This window comes from Ambystoma mexicanum, chromosome 9 (genome assembly GCF_040938575.1).
Source record: "Ambystoma mexicanum isolate Mex_15411 chromosome 9, UKY_AmexF1_1, whole genome shotgun sequence".
NCBI lineage: Eukaryota > Metazoa > Chordata > Amphibia > Caudata > Ambystomatidae > Ambystoma > Ambystoma mexicanum.
The window spans coordinates 1,459,902,759-1,459,918,262 of NC_090931.1; the positions used below are offsets into that span (position 1 = coordinate 1,459,902,759).

Sequence of the window (15,504 nt, forward strand, 5' to 3'; positions counted from 1 at the left end):
GAAGAGCCACAGGGGTCACCTTTTGCCCTATGTCTGCCAGGAAGGGTTTGTTTGCTTTTATGTGACATAGCTATGCAATGTTTATCATTGGGAAAAGTTGTGCTAAAGCTCCTTTATTGGCAGAGGGCTGAATAGATTCGTGGGAGTCATTTTTCTATCAGTACAGCGACTCAGAGCATGTTTTACATCTAAAGTATGGGAAGATGTTTCTAGATAAGATTAAGGATGTTGGAAAACAGTGGCAGAGATATGGTTTAATTAATTTTTAAATCAGATATCATCTCTGGACGGAAATAGGGGAGAATGCTAATGGAAACGCAGTATTATGAAAAACAGTTAATGACTTATAAGTATTGTCACAGGGCCCCTTACAACTGGTATCAAGAAAGACACCAATACCATATGTTGCAATTTAACATCCTATAGGGGACGGGGCGTGGCCAAACAGCACCGGAGATGGCCGCATAGTTGCTGAGCTCCGAGAGCTGAGAAAACTTCCTTTCCTAATGAACATGATGTTCGACTTATTCTCGCTTCCAACTACCATTTATAAACAATATCGGATGTGTAACATAATTTCTTAATCCTGCACGTGACTGCAACTCAGAACAATCTCCTTTCACAAGTACCAGTATCCCTGACACGGCTTGTCATGGCGCCCGCTCACCTCAGAATAAGAAAGCCTTTCACTCCGTCATCTAACATCCAGTGCCTGCATTTCATCTATGAGCAGAAGAAGGTTTCTTGTTTATTTTTCTCTGCGCTGCCTGCTACGCCACCCCCCTGACTCTGCCGGTGAATCCTAAATTAACTGCTTGGCTGGAAGGTGGGCGAAGCCTGCAGCAGCGGACTTGTGTCATTTGTTTTGCCGACGCGTTCAGTCAGCCAAGGCGGCATACGTGAGCAGGATGGCCCGCTCGTGTTAGTATACTCGCTTATTTTCACAACAAAAATCATAAGTGATGTTCAGCTTCTTCAGGGGGATTCTACCTCCTTTAAACACACGGGCAGTCAAATACATTTTTTTACTGCATTTTCAACATTATGGGAGCTTTTTACAACCAATCCCCCTGAATTACATAACTAACCAGGGCTATTTACATTCTTGCTGACTAACTGCTGCATTATAAGGATAATTACTTTTCAAAACACAGATGTGCAGCATTTTCTAATAATTTTATGCCTCAGTTACATTCACATATATGTAATAGAGGGAAGCCTAAAAGCCACTATTCAAAAATAGTAAATTCTCTACCTAGTCTGGGGACTCAGACAGAGTATACATCAAATAGAAAGTAGATACCAAAACCAACAGCACACATTGATATCAAAATATTAATTCAAAACATTATCAATTTATTAGAAAAAGATAAAATGCAATTAAACACAATTAGACAATTTTTAATTAAACATATGAATATAAAAAAGCTGTGACTCTCTGAACTTCTAATATACTAACAAAGATTCATCACTGGTACATATATGACATCAGTGGATTTCAGAAACAAATATTACTGAAGTTGTTTATCTGAAATAAGATCGGCAGGGGTCTAAGTAACACTTATTTACTTAGATCTACAATTAGATTAACAATTACTAGGTCTAGCCCTCGACATGTTTCAGTTCTCGATTTCCATTGGGAACTTTCTTCAGGAGGATGGTAGTTGGGTCACTTGAACTTTATAGACGATCTTAAATGATCCATTCAACATGCACTCTCAAAATGCACATACACCTTGTGGTGGCTGTTGGTAAAGAATAAAAGACGGAATTAAGCTAAGTGATGCTTAATAAACATCTGCAACAGGCCGCGGCAACAATAAGATCATTACCTCACCTGGGAGGGGTAGTCATCTATACACACAAACTGGGCACATCAAGGTTCCCTCCGTTTTAACTTGCATCCTCAATTGGACGGGGTAGTCTGCAAAATACATATGAATTGTATAAGGTTCCAACCTCCAAAACGGTATCTATCGATACCTTGCTCTCTTTTCTCACATCTTGGTAAACTCCAACTGTTCAGAAGCTTTTTGCTTACCTCCTAATCCTCTCGTGGTGGTTAAGGGTAGTGCTTCCAAACACTTGGAACATATAGGTGGATACGATGTTGAGGGCCTGATGGGCACTCAATCAATGACGTCTACTCTGTTAAGGGTAAACAGATGATATAAGGGGTTACTTTATCTAACAGAAACCAATGTTTCTAATCAGCTTCATGTGGCCTGATTTCAACAGCGCTTACCTTGTCTTGATGGATGGGGGAGATACGTATGTCCTCCGGGCAGGTTTGCCACGGGATAGAAGGAACCGCTGAGTTATCAACTTAGTTCACTGCAGTTTAATTTTTTACATCAGTACATTGGTAATGATTTGAAATGTATCTTCATTAGATAAAAACATTAAAAAAGCGGATTCAGCCTAGTAGTCTCTATTATACTCGCCCTGTGCTTATTTTAAAAAAAATTGCCGACGTTCTTACCTGTCGTCTCTTTGTGGAGAAATCCAACTTAGGAGCACTTGTGTTCCGTGTCTTGGTAAGTAAGTAACCGCCGCGAGGAAAAATTGTAACTCGCAAAGCTGATTCCACTCGGTATTGAAGGAATCCTAATGTGTATTGTCTCCGCCCTTTAATCCCCCGGTTTACACTGAAAAAACACTGGGGCGGGTTAGAAAACACTGCCGTAACATCCACACGGCCATCTTGTAGGGGGATAATATATTGTGGTTCTTAAGATCTTCCAGTGTTTGGATATGATGTATGTGTTGACAGATACTATTCGTTCGTCTAGTAAAACTAGACGAACGAATAGTATCTGTCAACATGTTCACCAATCCAGACTGGCCATTTGAAACATCATATCCAAACACTGGAATAGCTTAAGAACCACAATGGCAAAACCAAACATCCCCCTGTTTGCCTACAAAAAATTAACATCGATTGGCAAGTGTGTGAGCCGGAGTAAGATCAAAAAAGGTTTGTCAAGCACCATAAGCATTACGGAACAATGGGAGCTTACGTCGGTGACAGGGCATTATCCCTGTGGACACTGCGCAGTGTGCAAACTAACAGATAAAAGTAAAGAGATCGACTTGGGCCTGACTAGAATCTGGACACAAAACGAATTTTCAAATTGTAACACAGACCACATGGTCTATATGATCGTGTGTGCCTCTGGACTTAAGTATATAGGGAAGACAAATCGGAAAATAAAAATTTGAATTACGGAACACAAAACCTGTCCTAAAAACAAGACGCTACAAGCACTGATGGTTAAAAATTTTGTAGAGAAAAACCACGGTTTTGAAGATTTTAAGTGGACCGTATTGCTGGCGACAATTGTTAGGGAGAATTCTCATCTATGGCTAATTTCCCTCACCTAGTGAGTCCCCCAGCAGCTTTGCTGGACTTCTGGAGTTTATTTTTTTCCACTTACTAAGAGTGAGAGCTTTTTCCCCACTCTTACCTGTGTTTTGCTATGTGTTTCTACCTGTTTTTGTGATTGTGGACTCTGAAGAACACCACTTCAGTAGCCCCCTTCTTTTTGTGTGTCACACAGCACCTTCAGTGCCGTGGCACTGGGTTGACTTTGAGACTTCCCTCAACTCCATTTCTGAGGCAACTACCATCCCCCAGAAAAGGGTAAAGTTACCATTAACTTTACTTAGTCAATCTACCATAGATCCAGTACACCCCATCTTCCATGGAGTACTGGAAAGGGTTAACGCGCACCCCTTTTTATCTGTACCTCCTAGAGCATTGTTTCGCTCTTTTAACATTTAGACTTGGCTGGTGGCAGTGGTATCTACCCTAACTTTTCTACCGCGATTATATTAGATAAACGTGGTACTGTTCTTGGCTATTATATTAGCCTCGAACATAAACCTGCTTGACCAAATCGTCTTTCTTTTGGCTCTGGCTGGGTTTATTCGCCATTTCTTTTTGTTAAAGTCCTTCTCTTACTTTGCGCGGCAAACTATGTTCGCCTTCTTTGTTCACTGTCTTTTGGCGGGCTTCTGCCCAGAAGCCCTCCTCAAGGCGCCTGGGTGTCTAAGTGGGCTGAATGTGAGGGAGGGGTGTAGTCACCCACTACCCAAGGTATCCTAGGAAACCCAAGTCGCACTTTGTCATGATTGGCCAGGGTAGTTGTCCGGGCTGGACAACCCCCCTGCTGGGTGATTGACAGCCAGGCTGTGTGAATGGGGGGTTTTTCGCATTAAAAGGCAGGTCTCTCGGGCTAGAAGTCGAAGAGTCGCCACTGGAACTACAAGGAACCGAAGAGAAGCGGAGAGAACAACGGCTGCTGCAGCTACCCCATCCCGGTGAAGCCCTGCTGCAGTCCTGAGCTATCTTCCCTTCAACGACTCAGAGAATATCCAGTTCCGAGTCTTCTTCCCTTGAGCTTGGTGGGGATAACCAGCTCATCTTCCACAGCCAGAGGATCCTCTTCCTTGGTCGAAATCGCTGCACACTGCTGTAGTGGTCCGGATAGCCACCTGAAGAGCCTCTCCTGTTTTTAAGGAGCGCACCTTTTATTCCTCGTCGCTGCTGCCGGCTTCATCCCTGTGTGGTGCAGACCCCCTTCAGACGTCATCCTTCACAACGAAGCTCCAGGAATCGTGGGTCTGCGGGAAACCAACAGGAACAACTGCCAGGGCACCAGCTGCACCATTGGAACAAGGTACTGTGTTCTACTTGAGGAAACTGGGTGAATCCCTTTTCTTCATTTCCAAGGCTTGCCCTTGTCTTCCCTCCTTCTTATAACTTTTGCTTCCGAACATTGACAATATCGAAGTACATTTGGCTACGTTGAATCGTGAACTATTTGACTGTGTGATCTCCGGCAACAGGCCCCTGTGTCTCTCGACCCTGGCTCTGGCCCTTTGACCTTTGAACTCCTGTCTTTAAGCGTTTCTTGATTCTGCCTGCCTAACCAAAATATAGCCTGTGATTTTTGCCTCCAACTTTCTCTGGGTATCTCAGGTGCTAAGTGTGTTTTTACCCTGGTAGCATTTCATGTCACGGATACGCGTTTATTTAGTAGACCGAACTGTCAAAAAGTGATTGCAATCGTATTCACGGTAACGTGTTTTGTTCATAACATCGGTTCATTCAAACACAGGGTACTTACCTTGAGACTTACTGTACAAAGTGAATTGGTTAGTTGTAGTATATTTAACATGTGGTTTTTGTTTGAGTCTAATAGAAGTGTTGTGTTTATAACGAATGGTTAAAAATAAATGTACTTATATTTTTTACCTGAAACCTTGAGTCAGTGTTTGCTTGAGTCACAGTGATTGTGGTCCCTTTGTGTAATCTCTGCTACTGCTCATATACACTTGAGATAAGCCTGGCTGCTCCACCACTGCTACCACTCTGACATAGTAGTACAGGCTTGTACCAAAGGTAAAACTTGTATTGCCACCTTTAGTCTTAATTGTGTGTAGTGGTCCCTAAGGGCACTGCACAGGATTCTGCCTAACAACAATGAAGTGTGCAGAAATAGGAAAATATTTCAGAAAGAACAAGAACTTATTTTCAAAATCAGAAAAGATTTAAGAGGACTGATGAGGTCATTGAGTGGCACAAGGTTAAATAACCATTCTTAAGAACACTATCAATTATTGAGAACTATCATCTATACGATATCTTGACCATTTGAGAAGGAGAAGGCATGAGTCAAACTTAGGGATGTGTCCATTCATTAGTCCATCATCAGGATAAAATATATCCAAATTGCACTAGCCCTGTGGCTGTAGTCATACAGTGAAGACATGCACTGAATATTTACCTTGGAATACCTTTTGTATCCCAGTAAAGAACTATTTGCCTTTTCAGATTGTGATTACCCACAATGACCAGCAGAGGGTGAGTCGATAAGCTAGCCTGAATGAAGAGATCTGCATGCCGCATTGGAGAATGAAAACAAAGAAGGGAATCCGCATATTTGCGGGCAGAAAATTAAGTGTAGATATATTATCCCCCTACAAGATGGCCGTGTGGATGTTCCGGCGGTGTTTTCTAACCCGCCCCAGTGTTTTTTGGTGTAAAACGGGGGATTATATTATTTATTTATTTATTTGCATTTTTAAAGCGCTCACACAGCCTGCGGGCATCGAGGCGCTGTTACAGGAATTGTTTGTTTTTTAGTTGCTTAATTGTTTTTGTTTTTTTGTCTTAGTTGCATATTTATAACACGCTTAAATACCCAGAGGTTTCTAAGCACGGACCCGGGGATCAAACCTGTGTTCTTTTGTGTCGTCTTGCTTCCAAGGTGAACACGTTGCCGCTGAGCTATCCTCCCGGGATTAAAGGGCAGAGACAATAAACATTAGGATTCCTTCAATACCAGGTGGAATCAGCGTTGCAAGTTACAATTTGTTCCTCGCGGAGGTTACTTAGTTACCAAGACACGGAACACAAGTGCTAGTAAGATGGATTTCTCCACAAAGAGACGACAGGTAAGAACGTCAGAAAATTGTTTTAAAAATAAACAATGGGCGAGTATAATAGAGACTAATAGGCTGAATCCGCTTTTTTGAATGTTTCTTTCTAAAGAAAATACATTTCAAATCACTACCAGATAGCGAGCATCAATATACTGATGTAAAAAATTCAACTGCGGTGGACTAAATTGATAACTCAGCGGTCCTCTTATTATCTCTCCATAGGACGGCCAAGATGTTTACTGGCCCCATGTGAGGACGCTTGTTCCTTCTATCCCAGGGCAAACCTGCCTGGAGGACTTATGTATCTCCCCCATCCATCGGGACAAGGTAAGCGCTATTGCTGAAATCATGACACATGAAGCTGATTAGAAACATTGGTTTTGATTAGATAAAGTTACCCCTGATATCATCTGTTTACCCCTAACAAAGTAGACGTCTGTGATTGAGTGCCCATTAGGCCCCTCAACATCGTATGCACCTATATGTTCCAAGTGTTTGGAAGCACTACCCCTAACCACCACGAGAGGATTAGGAGGTAAGCAAAAAGCTTCTGAACAGTTGGAGTTTACCAAGATGTGAGCAAAGAGAGCAAGATATCGATAGATACCGTTTGGAGGTTGGAACCTTTTACAATTCATATGTATTTTGCAGACTATCCAGTCCAATTGAGGACGCAAGTTAAAACTGAGGGAACCTTGATGAGCCCAGTTTGTGTGCATAGATGGGTACCCCTCCCAGGCGAGGTAATGATTGTATTGTTGCCACGGGCTGTTGCATATGTTTTGCTGCTAGGTTATTAAGCAATACTTAGCTTAATTACATCTTTTATTCTTTACCAACAGCCACCATATGGTGGATGTGCATTTTGAGAGTGCATGTTGGACGGATCATTTAAGATTGTCTATAAAGTTCAAGTGACCCAACTACCATCCTCCGGAAGAAAGTTCCCAATGGAAATCGAGAACTGAAACATGTCGAGGGCTAGACCTAGTAAGTAATTGCGTGTACTAGAGTGTTACTTAGATCCCTTCAGATCTTATTTGAGATAAACAACTTCAGTAATATTTGTTTCTGAAATCCACTGATGTCATATATGTACCAGTGATGAATCCTTGTTAGTACATTAGAAGTTAAGAGAGTCACAAGCACTTTATATTTATAGCTTTTTTATATTCATATGTTTAGAAATTGTCAAATTGTGTTTAATTGCATTTTATCTTTTTATAATAAATTGATAATGTTTTGAATTAATATTTTGATATCAATGTGTACTGTTGGTTTGGTATCTACTTTCTATTTGATGTATACTCAGTTACATTCACTCCTTATCTTGCATTTTTGAATGTTACGACGTGGAGCAATCTGATACTCAAAATCTCTTTACCATAGGAGCTTTGTCTGTCAAGGAATACCTCTTTACACAAGAGAAATAATTTGTATTCCTGGATTCTTAAGCATTTACATTCCTCAACAAGTTTAACTGCTTTATTGCTGGATATGTTCAGCCATTATTCCATGTATACCTGAACATCAACTATTTGCAACGTTCTACGGGCAACTGGCTCTTCCTGTTACAGTTACTGGTGACTCTTTGTTCTGCCATAAGTTTTAGTGGTGTGCATCATCTCTATATCACCAGACCCTCCGCATCAGTTTATGGTTGAGCCTTTATGTGCCTCCTTTGATGTGAAGATCCCATTATGTTGTCTGGCATTTCATTCACATTATTTCCGGACTTCATCATTTCAACTCAATTTCACTCAACGCGACTTACTCACTACTGATCTTCGGTAGCGGAATTGCAAAATTGTACATCCTGTTTTATTTGCAGTCTCTCTATTGTTTATCAATCTCCACTGTCCCAGCTAATATCTTATATACCCTCAGCATGGCTGATATCACTAAAACTAAGACTCTGCCTGATAATACACCATTTAATGCTTATATGGAAAAAATTCTAGAAGAACTTGGTAATATTCGGTCTTCTATTTCCACATTGGACTCCCACTCCTCCTCCATACAAGAAGAGCTTACAGGTTTTAAAAATGATATCAAGACATTCGCAGGTAGACTTAATAAAGCCGAAGAAAGAGTCGTTATCGTGGAAGATAGAGTAGAGGGCCTTGAGAGCATGCAAGTAAAACTTGCGCAAATGGAAAATATAGTCACAGAGTTAGACTATAGGAATCAAAGGGACAACCTTCGCTTCTACGGGATCCCTGAAAAAATTGAAGGAGGTGACCCTATCAGCTTTCTTATTAATTGGATCCCCTCAACTCTAGGAATCACCTTCCCACCTCCATTGGAACTGCAACGTGCTCACAGGATAAGACCCTGTTTTTCCAATAACAACTTGCCTAGACCCTTTATTGCCTGCTTCCTATGACATCAGCAAGCACGTCAAGTCCTGCTAACTGCCAGGAAAAATTCCCCCATCTTTTTCCAGAACAATAGAATCTTATCTCCCCAGACTTTTCCAGGATCACCCAAGGCAAAAGTAAAAGATTCCTAGATATGAGACCTCTCTTGAAATTCCTTAACATCAGATATGGTTTGTTGGATCCCGCAAGAATGATTATTACCATTCCAGACGGCCCCACTAACGATCTTCATAGTCTTCTTCAAGCTGTTCAAACGTCTCCAATGGATATATCCTCCCTGAACCTTTTGGTCAACACATCCAAGCCGGTTCCTCCTACTCAATTGCCAGCTTTCAAAACACCCAAGAACGAACACATCTAATTCACACCTATACGCAGCAGATCAACTTCCTCAATACCTTTTGATGCACCATCCACTTCAACTCATCTAAGGGACAAATCCAGATCTCCCATTAAATTCATTGATCCCTCTCTCTTAACTTTCCAAACTTGATTAACTCTAAGTCTAGAATATAATTCACCATTACCCTTCCGTTTTACAACTCATTGCTTATTTAATCATTTGGTTTCACTTCTTTGTAGTTCTTTTGGTTGTTCTTTGTGTTCATGCCTATACAACTTCAGTTATTTTCACTCCTCTTGCTTCTTTTCGCCTGTGCTTATTTCTTCTCTGTACTCTGGTATCCCCCATGATACTTTTGCTCACTTACTTTCCTGCTAATCTTATCTCTACACTTTTGCCATTACTTACTCTTATATATCCCTCACTATCAAACTTATTCATTCATATGTTCTTCACTCTATTGTTGTCTCCCCATCCTTATGTTTTTCCCCTTGTTCTCCTATGTTACCATTGTATTTAGTAACTATTATGCCATTGAAGATTTTAGATTTTTTAATTCTTACTTAGGGCAATATGTGAACGCTGTATTATTCTCTGCTTCTCACTCTACCTCAGCCATGATCTTTCTCATCTTTACAAATGTCTATTAAATTTACTACATGGAATGTTAAAGGGCTGGGTCATACAATCAAACATAGAAAGATTATTTCCCAACTGACTAAGCAAAAACCCGACATTGTATGTCTCCAAGAGACTCACCTGAGTTCAGATAGCGAAAACCTCAAGATTAAAGCCCTGTGGGTCAGTCATACACTTTTTTGGAATGCTTTAGATAAGAAGGGTGGAGTTTCTATTTGAATTAATAAGCATCTGAACTTTTCATTAGTTAATGAAGAAAAAGACCCTGAAGGCCGATGGATCATTGTGGACGCAATCATTAACAGCTTACCTGCTTCCATCATTCATGTTTATGGCCCCAATGCTCCCAAACCCCTTTTTTGGTCCAATTTTATCACAAAGCTCTCACAGAAAAGCCCTGACACGCTCATTTTTTGTCGTGATATGAAACCGATTCTTGACTTTGCTCTTGACCGTAAATCCTCCTAGAATTTTATCAACTCCAAGTCTCGGAACAGCTTTCTAAATTTATTACAAAATCTAAACCTAATTGACTCTTGGCACTTTTGTCATCCCGACACTAACAATTTGTTGCAGTCTATTCCCCTCCCCACCAATCCTTTTCCAGATTACGCTATATTTTTGTTAAGTCCCCACTAATTTCTACCATTTTAAATTCCAAAATTGGCCCCATAACTATTACAGACCATGCTTCTGTTTCCACTCCTCTTGAATGGATACCCATTACCAAACTTTCCCCTAGATGGAGGTTTAATTTGTTTCTGCTTAAAGATAAATCCTTTATTGATAAAACCTATTCTTTCATCAAATAATTCTTCCTTAATAATCGTCCGGAGCACACCTCCATGAATAACAACTTGGACGCTTTTAAAGCAACCCTTCGCAGTTTTATTCTGGTGCCATTAAAAAAAGGCAATCTGAACTCACTCATAACACCCTCTTAACCTCAATCAAACATCTCAAACAATCCTACTACACAAACCCGTATTCTAACTCCTTAAAAGCCCTCATGACTAAACGTATAGAGTTTAATATAATTTGCACTGACAAAGATGCCACCTCCATAGAACTAAACTTCACAATGGATCCAATAAAGCTGGCAAAATGCTAGCCTCTTATCTCAAAAAGAAAAATCCCTTATTATCCATATTATTTCTTCTGATGGTAACAGATTAACTAAACCTAAAGACATAAACAATGCATTTCTTGATTTTTACTCTAACCTATATGCCTCTGATCTCTCTATTAATACCTCTGAAATCTCCTCATTCTTAAGAAAAAGAAAAAAAAATCTTCCCAACCCAATTGACCTATCTCCCCTTGATACACCTATCTCCCTTACAGAAGTCAAATAAACCATGCTTGACCTCAAACCCAATAAAGCCCCTGGCCCTGATGGATTTTCTACAGATTTTTACAAAACTTTAATTGACTCCATTGCACCAAAACATTTAGAATTGTATTCCCACTTTGCTGAAATTGGCCAAAGTCCTAGCTCCTTTGGTGAGGCTCTCCTCATACTTTTTCCCAAACCTGATAAAGACCCCTCTTTAATTAAAAACTACAGGCCCATTTCCCTTATCAATTCTGATTCTAAAATCTTTGCTAAAATCCTTGCAAAACACCTAGAACTATACCTTCCCATTCTTATACACCCTGATCAATCTGGCTTTATCTCATGGCCCTTTAGTCCTTCTTGCCCTTAACGCTGAGAAAGCATTTTATTGTGTCTCTTGGTCTTTCATGTTCCATTCTTTAACTTGCCATGGCCTTCCTCCATACTTGATTTATCTAGTCAAAGTCCTTTACTCTTCTCCTACATCTCGTATTCTTATCAATAATTTTCTATCCTCCTCCTTTCTTATTGAAAGAGGAACTTGCCAAGGCTGTCCCATTCCACTCTTACTATTCTATCTTGCTTTCGAAACCCTTCTTCAAAACTTTAGAACAAACATTAACATTAAAGGTATTTATAAAAATAATATAGAAATTAAACTATCTGCATATGCGGATGATATCCTACTCTAACTCTCTAACTCGCTAAACCAGCCTCCTCCATACAACATTTAATAAACACCATAAATGACTTTTCCATCGTCTCTGGATACAAATTGAATTTTGATAAATCTGAGGTCTTGTCTCTCACTAATGCATTTAACTCTTCCAATACTCCTTTATCTGGCCTCTTTTGGCAACCCTCTGATATTCAATATTAAGGGCTTCTCATCTCTAAAGATATTCATACTACTATCAATCTCAATGCTAACCTCCTACTTGAAAAAGTTAAGGAAATGACTTCAAGATGGTCACCTCTTTTCCTATTGTGGTGGGGACGCCTTTACACCATTAAGATGATGATCAGTCCCATTATCCTCTATTCATTATCCATGATCCCCACGGAAATTCACACCTCTTTTTACAAAAAACTTGTCTCCCTACTTCTTAAATTCCTTTGGTATTATAAAGTACAGCGTATTGCCATCAATAAATTAAGACTACCCAAATCCTCGAGAGGATTCAAATTCCCAAATGTTCAATTATATCACAAATCATTCATCCTAAAACAATTAATCATTTTTAAACATTAAGAACCCTACCTTGATAGTGATCCCCTCTGGATTAATATTGAAGCTAGTTTCATTTCCCTGCTTTCCCTTTCCCACTTCTTGGTGACCTCTTCCTGTCCCAACATAACTACTTTCCCTTCACTAAATTTTTTAAAAACGTTCTGGAACAAACTCCCCATCAAATCTTTCTCTAATATCAATCCTGATGACAAAATTCAACCAAATCTAATCTCATCACTATTTACATAAGGTACTCTTCAGGTATCAAATTCATCAAACAACTCTTCCACAACTCAGAAGCAATTCCTTTTCCGCAGATTTGTTTGCAATACAAAATCCCTGCCTCAGATCTCCCCTTTTATACATCCCTCATCAAGACAATTACTAAATCCCTCTCTACTTTTAATCACATATCCTCTTCACCATTTTAAAATGTCTCATTTAACAATCCCTCTACTAATGCCGCCAAACGTTATGCATTCCTAAATGATCCTCATTCCTCCAACTCACTTAATCTTAGTATTATCAGACAATGGGAAATTGATTGGGATCTCCAATCTGCCCCGGATCATTGGACCAAAATTTGGAAAATATGTCATTCAACATCTTCTGCTGCCAATCTTACCCAAACCTATTTTTTCATCTTTCACAGGGCATTTCTTACTCCTCAGTGTATTGCCAAAGCTGTAAATAGTTTGTCCAACAACTGTTGGTCATGCTTTGAACCTAATGCAGACTTTACACATTTAATTTTCAAATGTAACCATGTTCATGCTTTTTGGTATATGATATAGTCACCCATGCAATTAATCCTTCATTTTGCAGAACATCTAACGCTTGCTAACCTTATGATTGGCTCTATTGTTAATCCAGCCATAAGACAGACTGATTCTTCTGCTCTTTTCAATTTGTTCATAAGTATTGCTTTTTAAAATATTATGTATAATTGGAAGAATGCAATTAACTTATCCTATTTTTCCTGGTGGAATTCGATTTGCTCCACCCATAGAATAGATACATTTCATGCTTTATCTTTTGACTGCATACATTTAATAGTAAATGGAATGTGTTCGTACAATATCTCATCACTCATGATTAAATGTTATCAACCTTTTATTCATAGTATTCCCACCCTCTCCTCACCTATTGTTTAATGTCTTGTTTTTGTGTTTGTGTTCCCCCTTGTCTTGTCTTATCAACTATTCAATTTTAATAAGTTCATTGATCCTAACATACTTACTGGTTCTTGTTCAATTGTATTAGTTTTATTGTGACCATATTATTGTTTAAAAATGGTTTATCTGTACTTGTGCTATTTGCTTCTAAACTTATCTAATAATAAAAATCTTTAAACATAAAAGCATCCTTTTAGGGGGTTTTCCACAAGAACGGGTAAGCAACTGAAAATGGGATCTTCCCAATGAGAACAATAATCAGGATGGTTCTGCTCCTGCGGTATTGGCCCCCCTCTTTGAGACACCTCGCACCTGTTCACTGTCTCTTCTGCGGGATGTGGGTATTTGGCCTTCCCGGCCTTAGAAGCAAGTCTCCCAAGTGTATAGTTCAAAGAGAGGCTAACTCACTATTGTGGTCTTCAGGGTGACCCAAACCCTTCTTCTTGGTCTGAACTAGATGTTGGCTTTCCCAGATCCTGTGCCTCCGTGACTCACTGTGTTTCAAATTCTTGTGAGCAGATGGGTCGGTGGACATAGTTGGCCGAAACAGCTAGAGAGAGGTTCCTGAGGTCTGCCTTGTCTTCCTCCTGGTTTAATTTTTCTCACTGGTCTAATTTCACAGTAATCTCTCTGAACCTGGCTTGTTCTTGCTCCCACTATTTGGTCCGGCCTAGGGCCAACCAGGCCTGCCAGAAAGTGTCTACTGTTTGCTAACTGTTTGCAGTGGCAAGCAGTGAATTATTTAATTGGAGGAGCATAAACATGTCTTATGAATATGTGGGAGCAACTGAGCAAAGCGAGGGAGGGAGCCCAAACTAACCAAAGTGAGTTGGGGGTCGGGTGGGGGAGGGGTTGTCCCCTAGAAGGGTTTTCAAATATTGGGTGAAAATGGTGCATTTTACAGCACACCTCCTAAGATCCAATAAATGCCAAGCCACCATTAGTGCACAGGAGCCTTATACAATACACTTTCATGATGCCTTTGCCCACAGTATATGCCCATATTCTGCGAATGTAAAAAGATGTTAATGCTGACCGTGCCCATAAAAGGCCAATGCCGGCTTAACAAATATACGCCAGCACTTCCACATCAGAACATACTCATGGTTTATTTGTCCACAATGAAACTATGAGAAAACATGTCCATGCTAGCTTTGCCAATATATTCCACCACTCCCCATGAGAACATACTCAAGCTGGATTTGCCCATAATGCCAGTAAAACATGCCATGCCACTGAAGGAAATTATATCAATCTGGCTGCCCCAATGTAAGCCAGTATGCCTACATATGACACTCATGCTGGGCTTGCTAATAATGGCAGTAAAAAAAGCAATGCCACATAAAGTAAACACGAATGCAAGCCAGAATGTCCACATATGACCACTAAGCATGTTAGCTTTGTTAATAATCCCAGTAAAAAAGCAATGCCATGAAAAAAAACATTAGTGTAGGCCAGAATGCCCTATATAAGAATACTCACTACGTTAACCTTCCCATAATGCCAGAAAAACATGTCCTACCACTGTAAGAGAACAGGTCCATACTAGCTGTGGCACCAATGAAGGACCTCCTTCATCTAGCGCCCGCCTCTGCAATAACAGCCCTCGTCTCCCTCTCCGCTACTCTGCCCTCACAGGTGTCAAGTTGCCTGCTTCCCCCTCAGTGCCACGCACAAACTACAGCTATCGGCCTCCTCCAACCAACCTGCCTGTGTACACATTACACGCATGTACACATACGCAGCACCTCACATTGGCATTCATGCATGAACACACACAAAGACACATAGATACACACAGACACAAATGTTTCCATAGATAAACACACAAACATATATATGGGATACATTACTCACCGTAATCGTATTTCTGATGCTTGTATCTGCTTAGATTCACATGCTGTGCATAGGCCGACATCTAGTGGAAGCTGCGGAGTATTACAGTTTGT

At 40.2% G+C, this 15,504-nt stretch overlaps 1 protein-coding gene across 4 annotated transcripts in view; it reads right to left on the bottom strand.

The window, feature by feature from the left end:
• The window catches only part of SPEG (striated muscle enriched protein kinase), a 2,620,794-nt gene that overhangs the window by 1,217,869 nt on the left and 1,387,421 nt on the right, over positions 1 to 15,504 (bottom strand). The window lies entirely within an intron of this gene.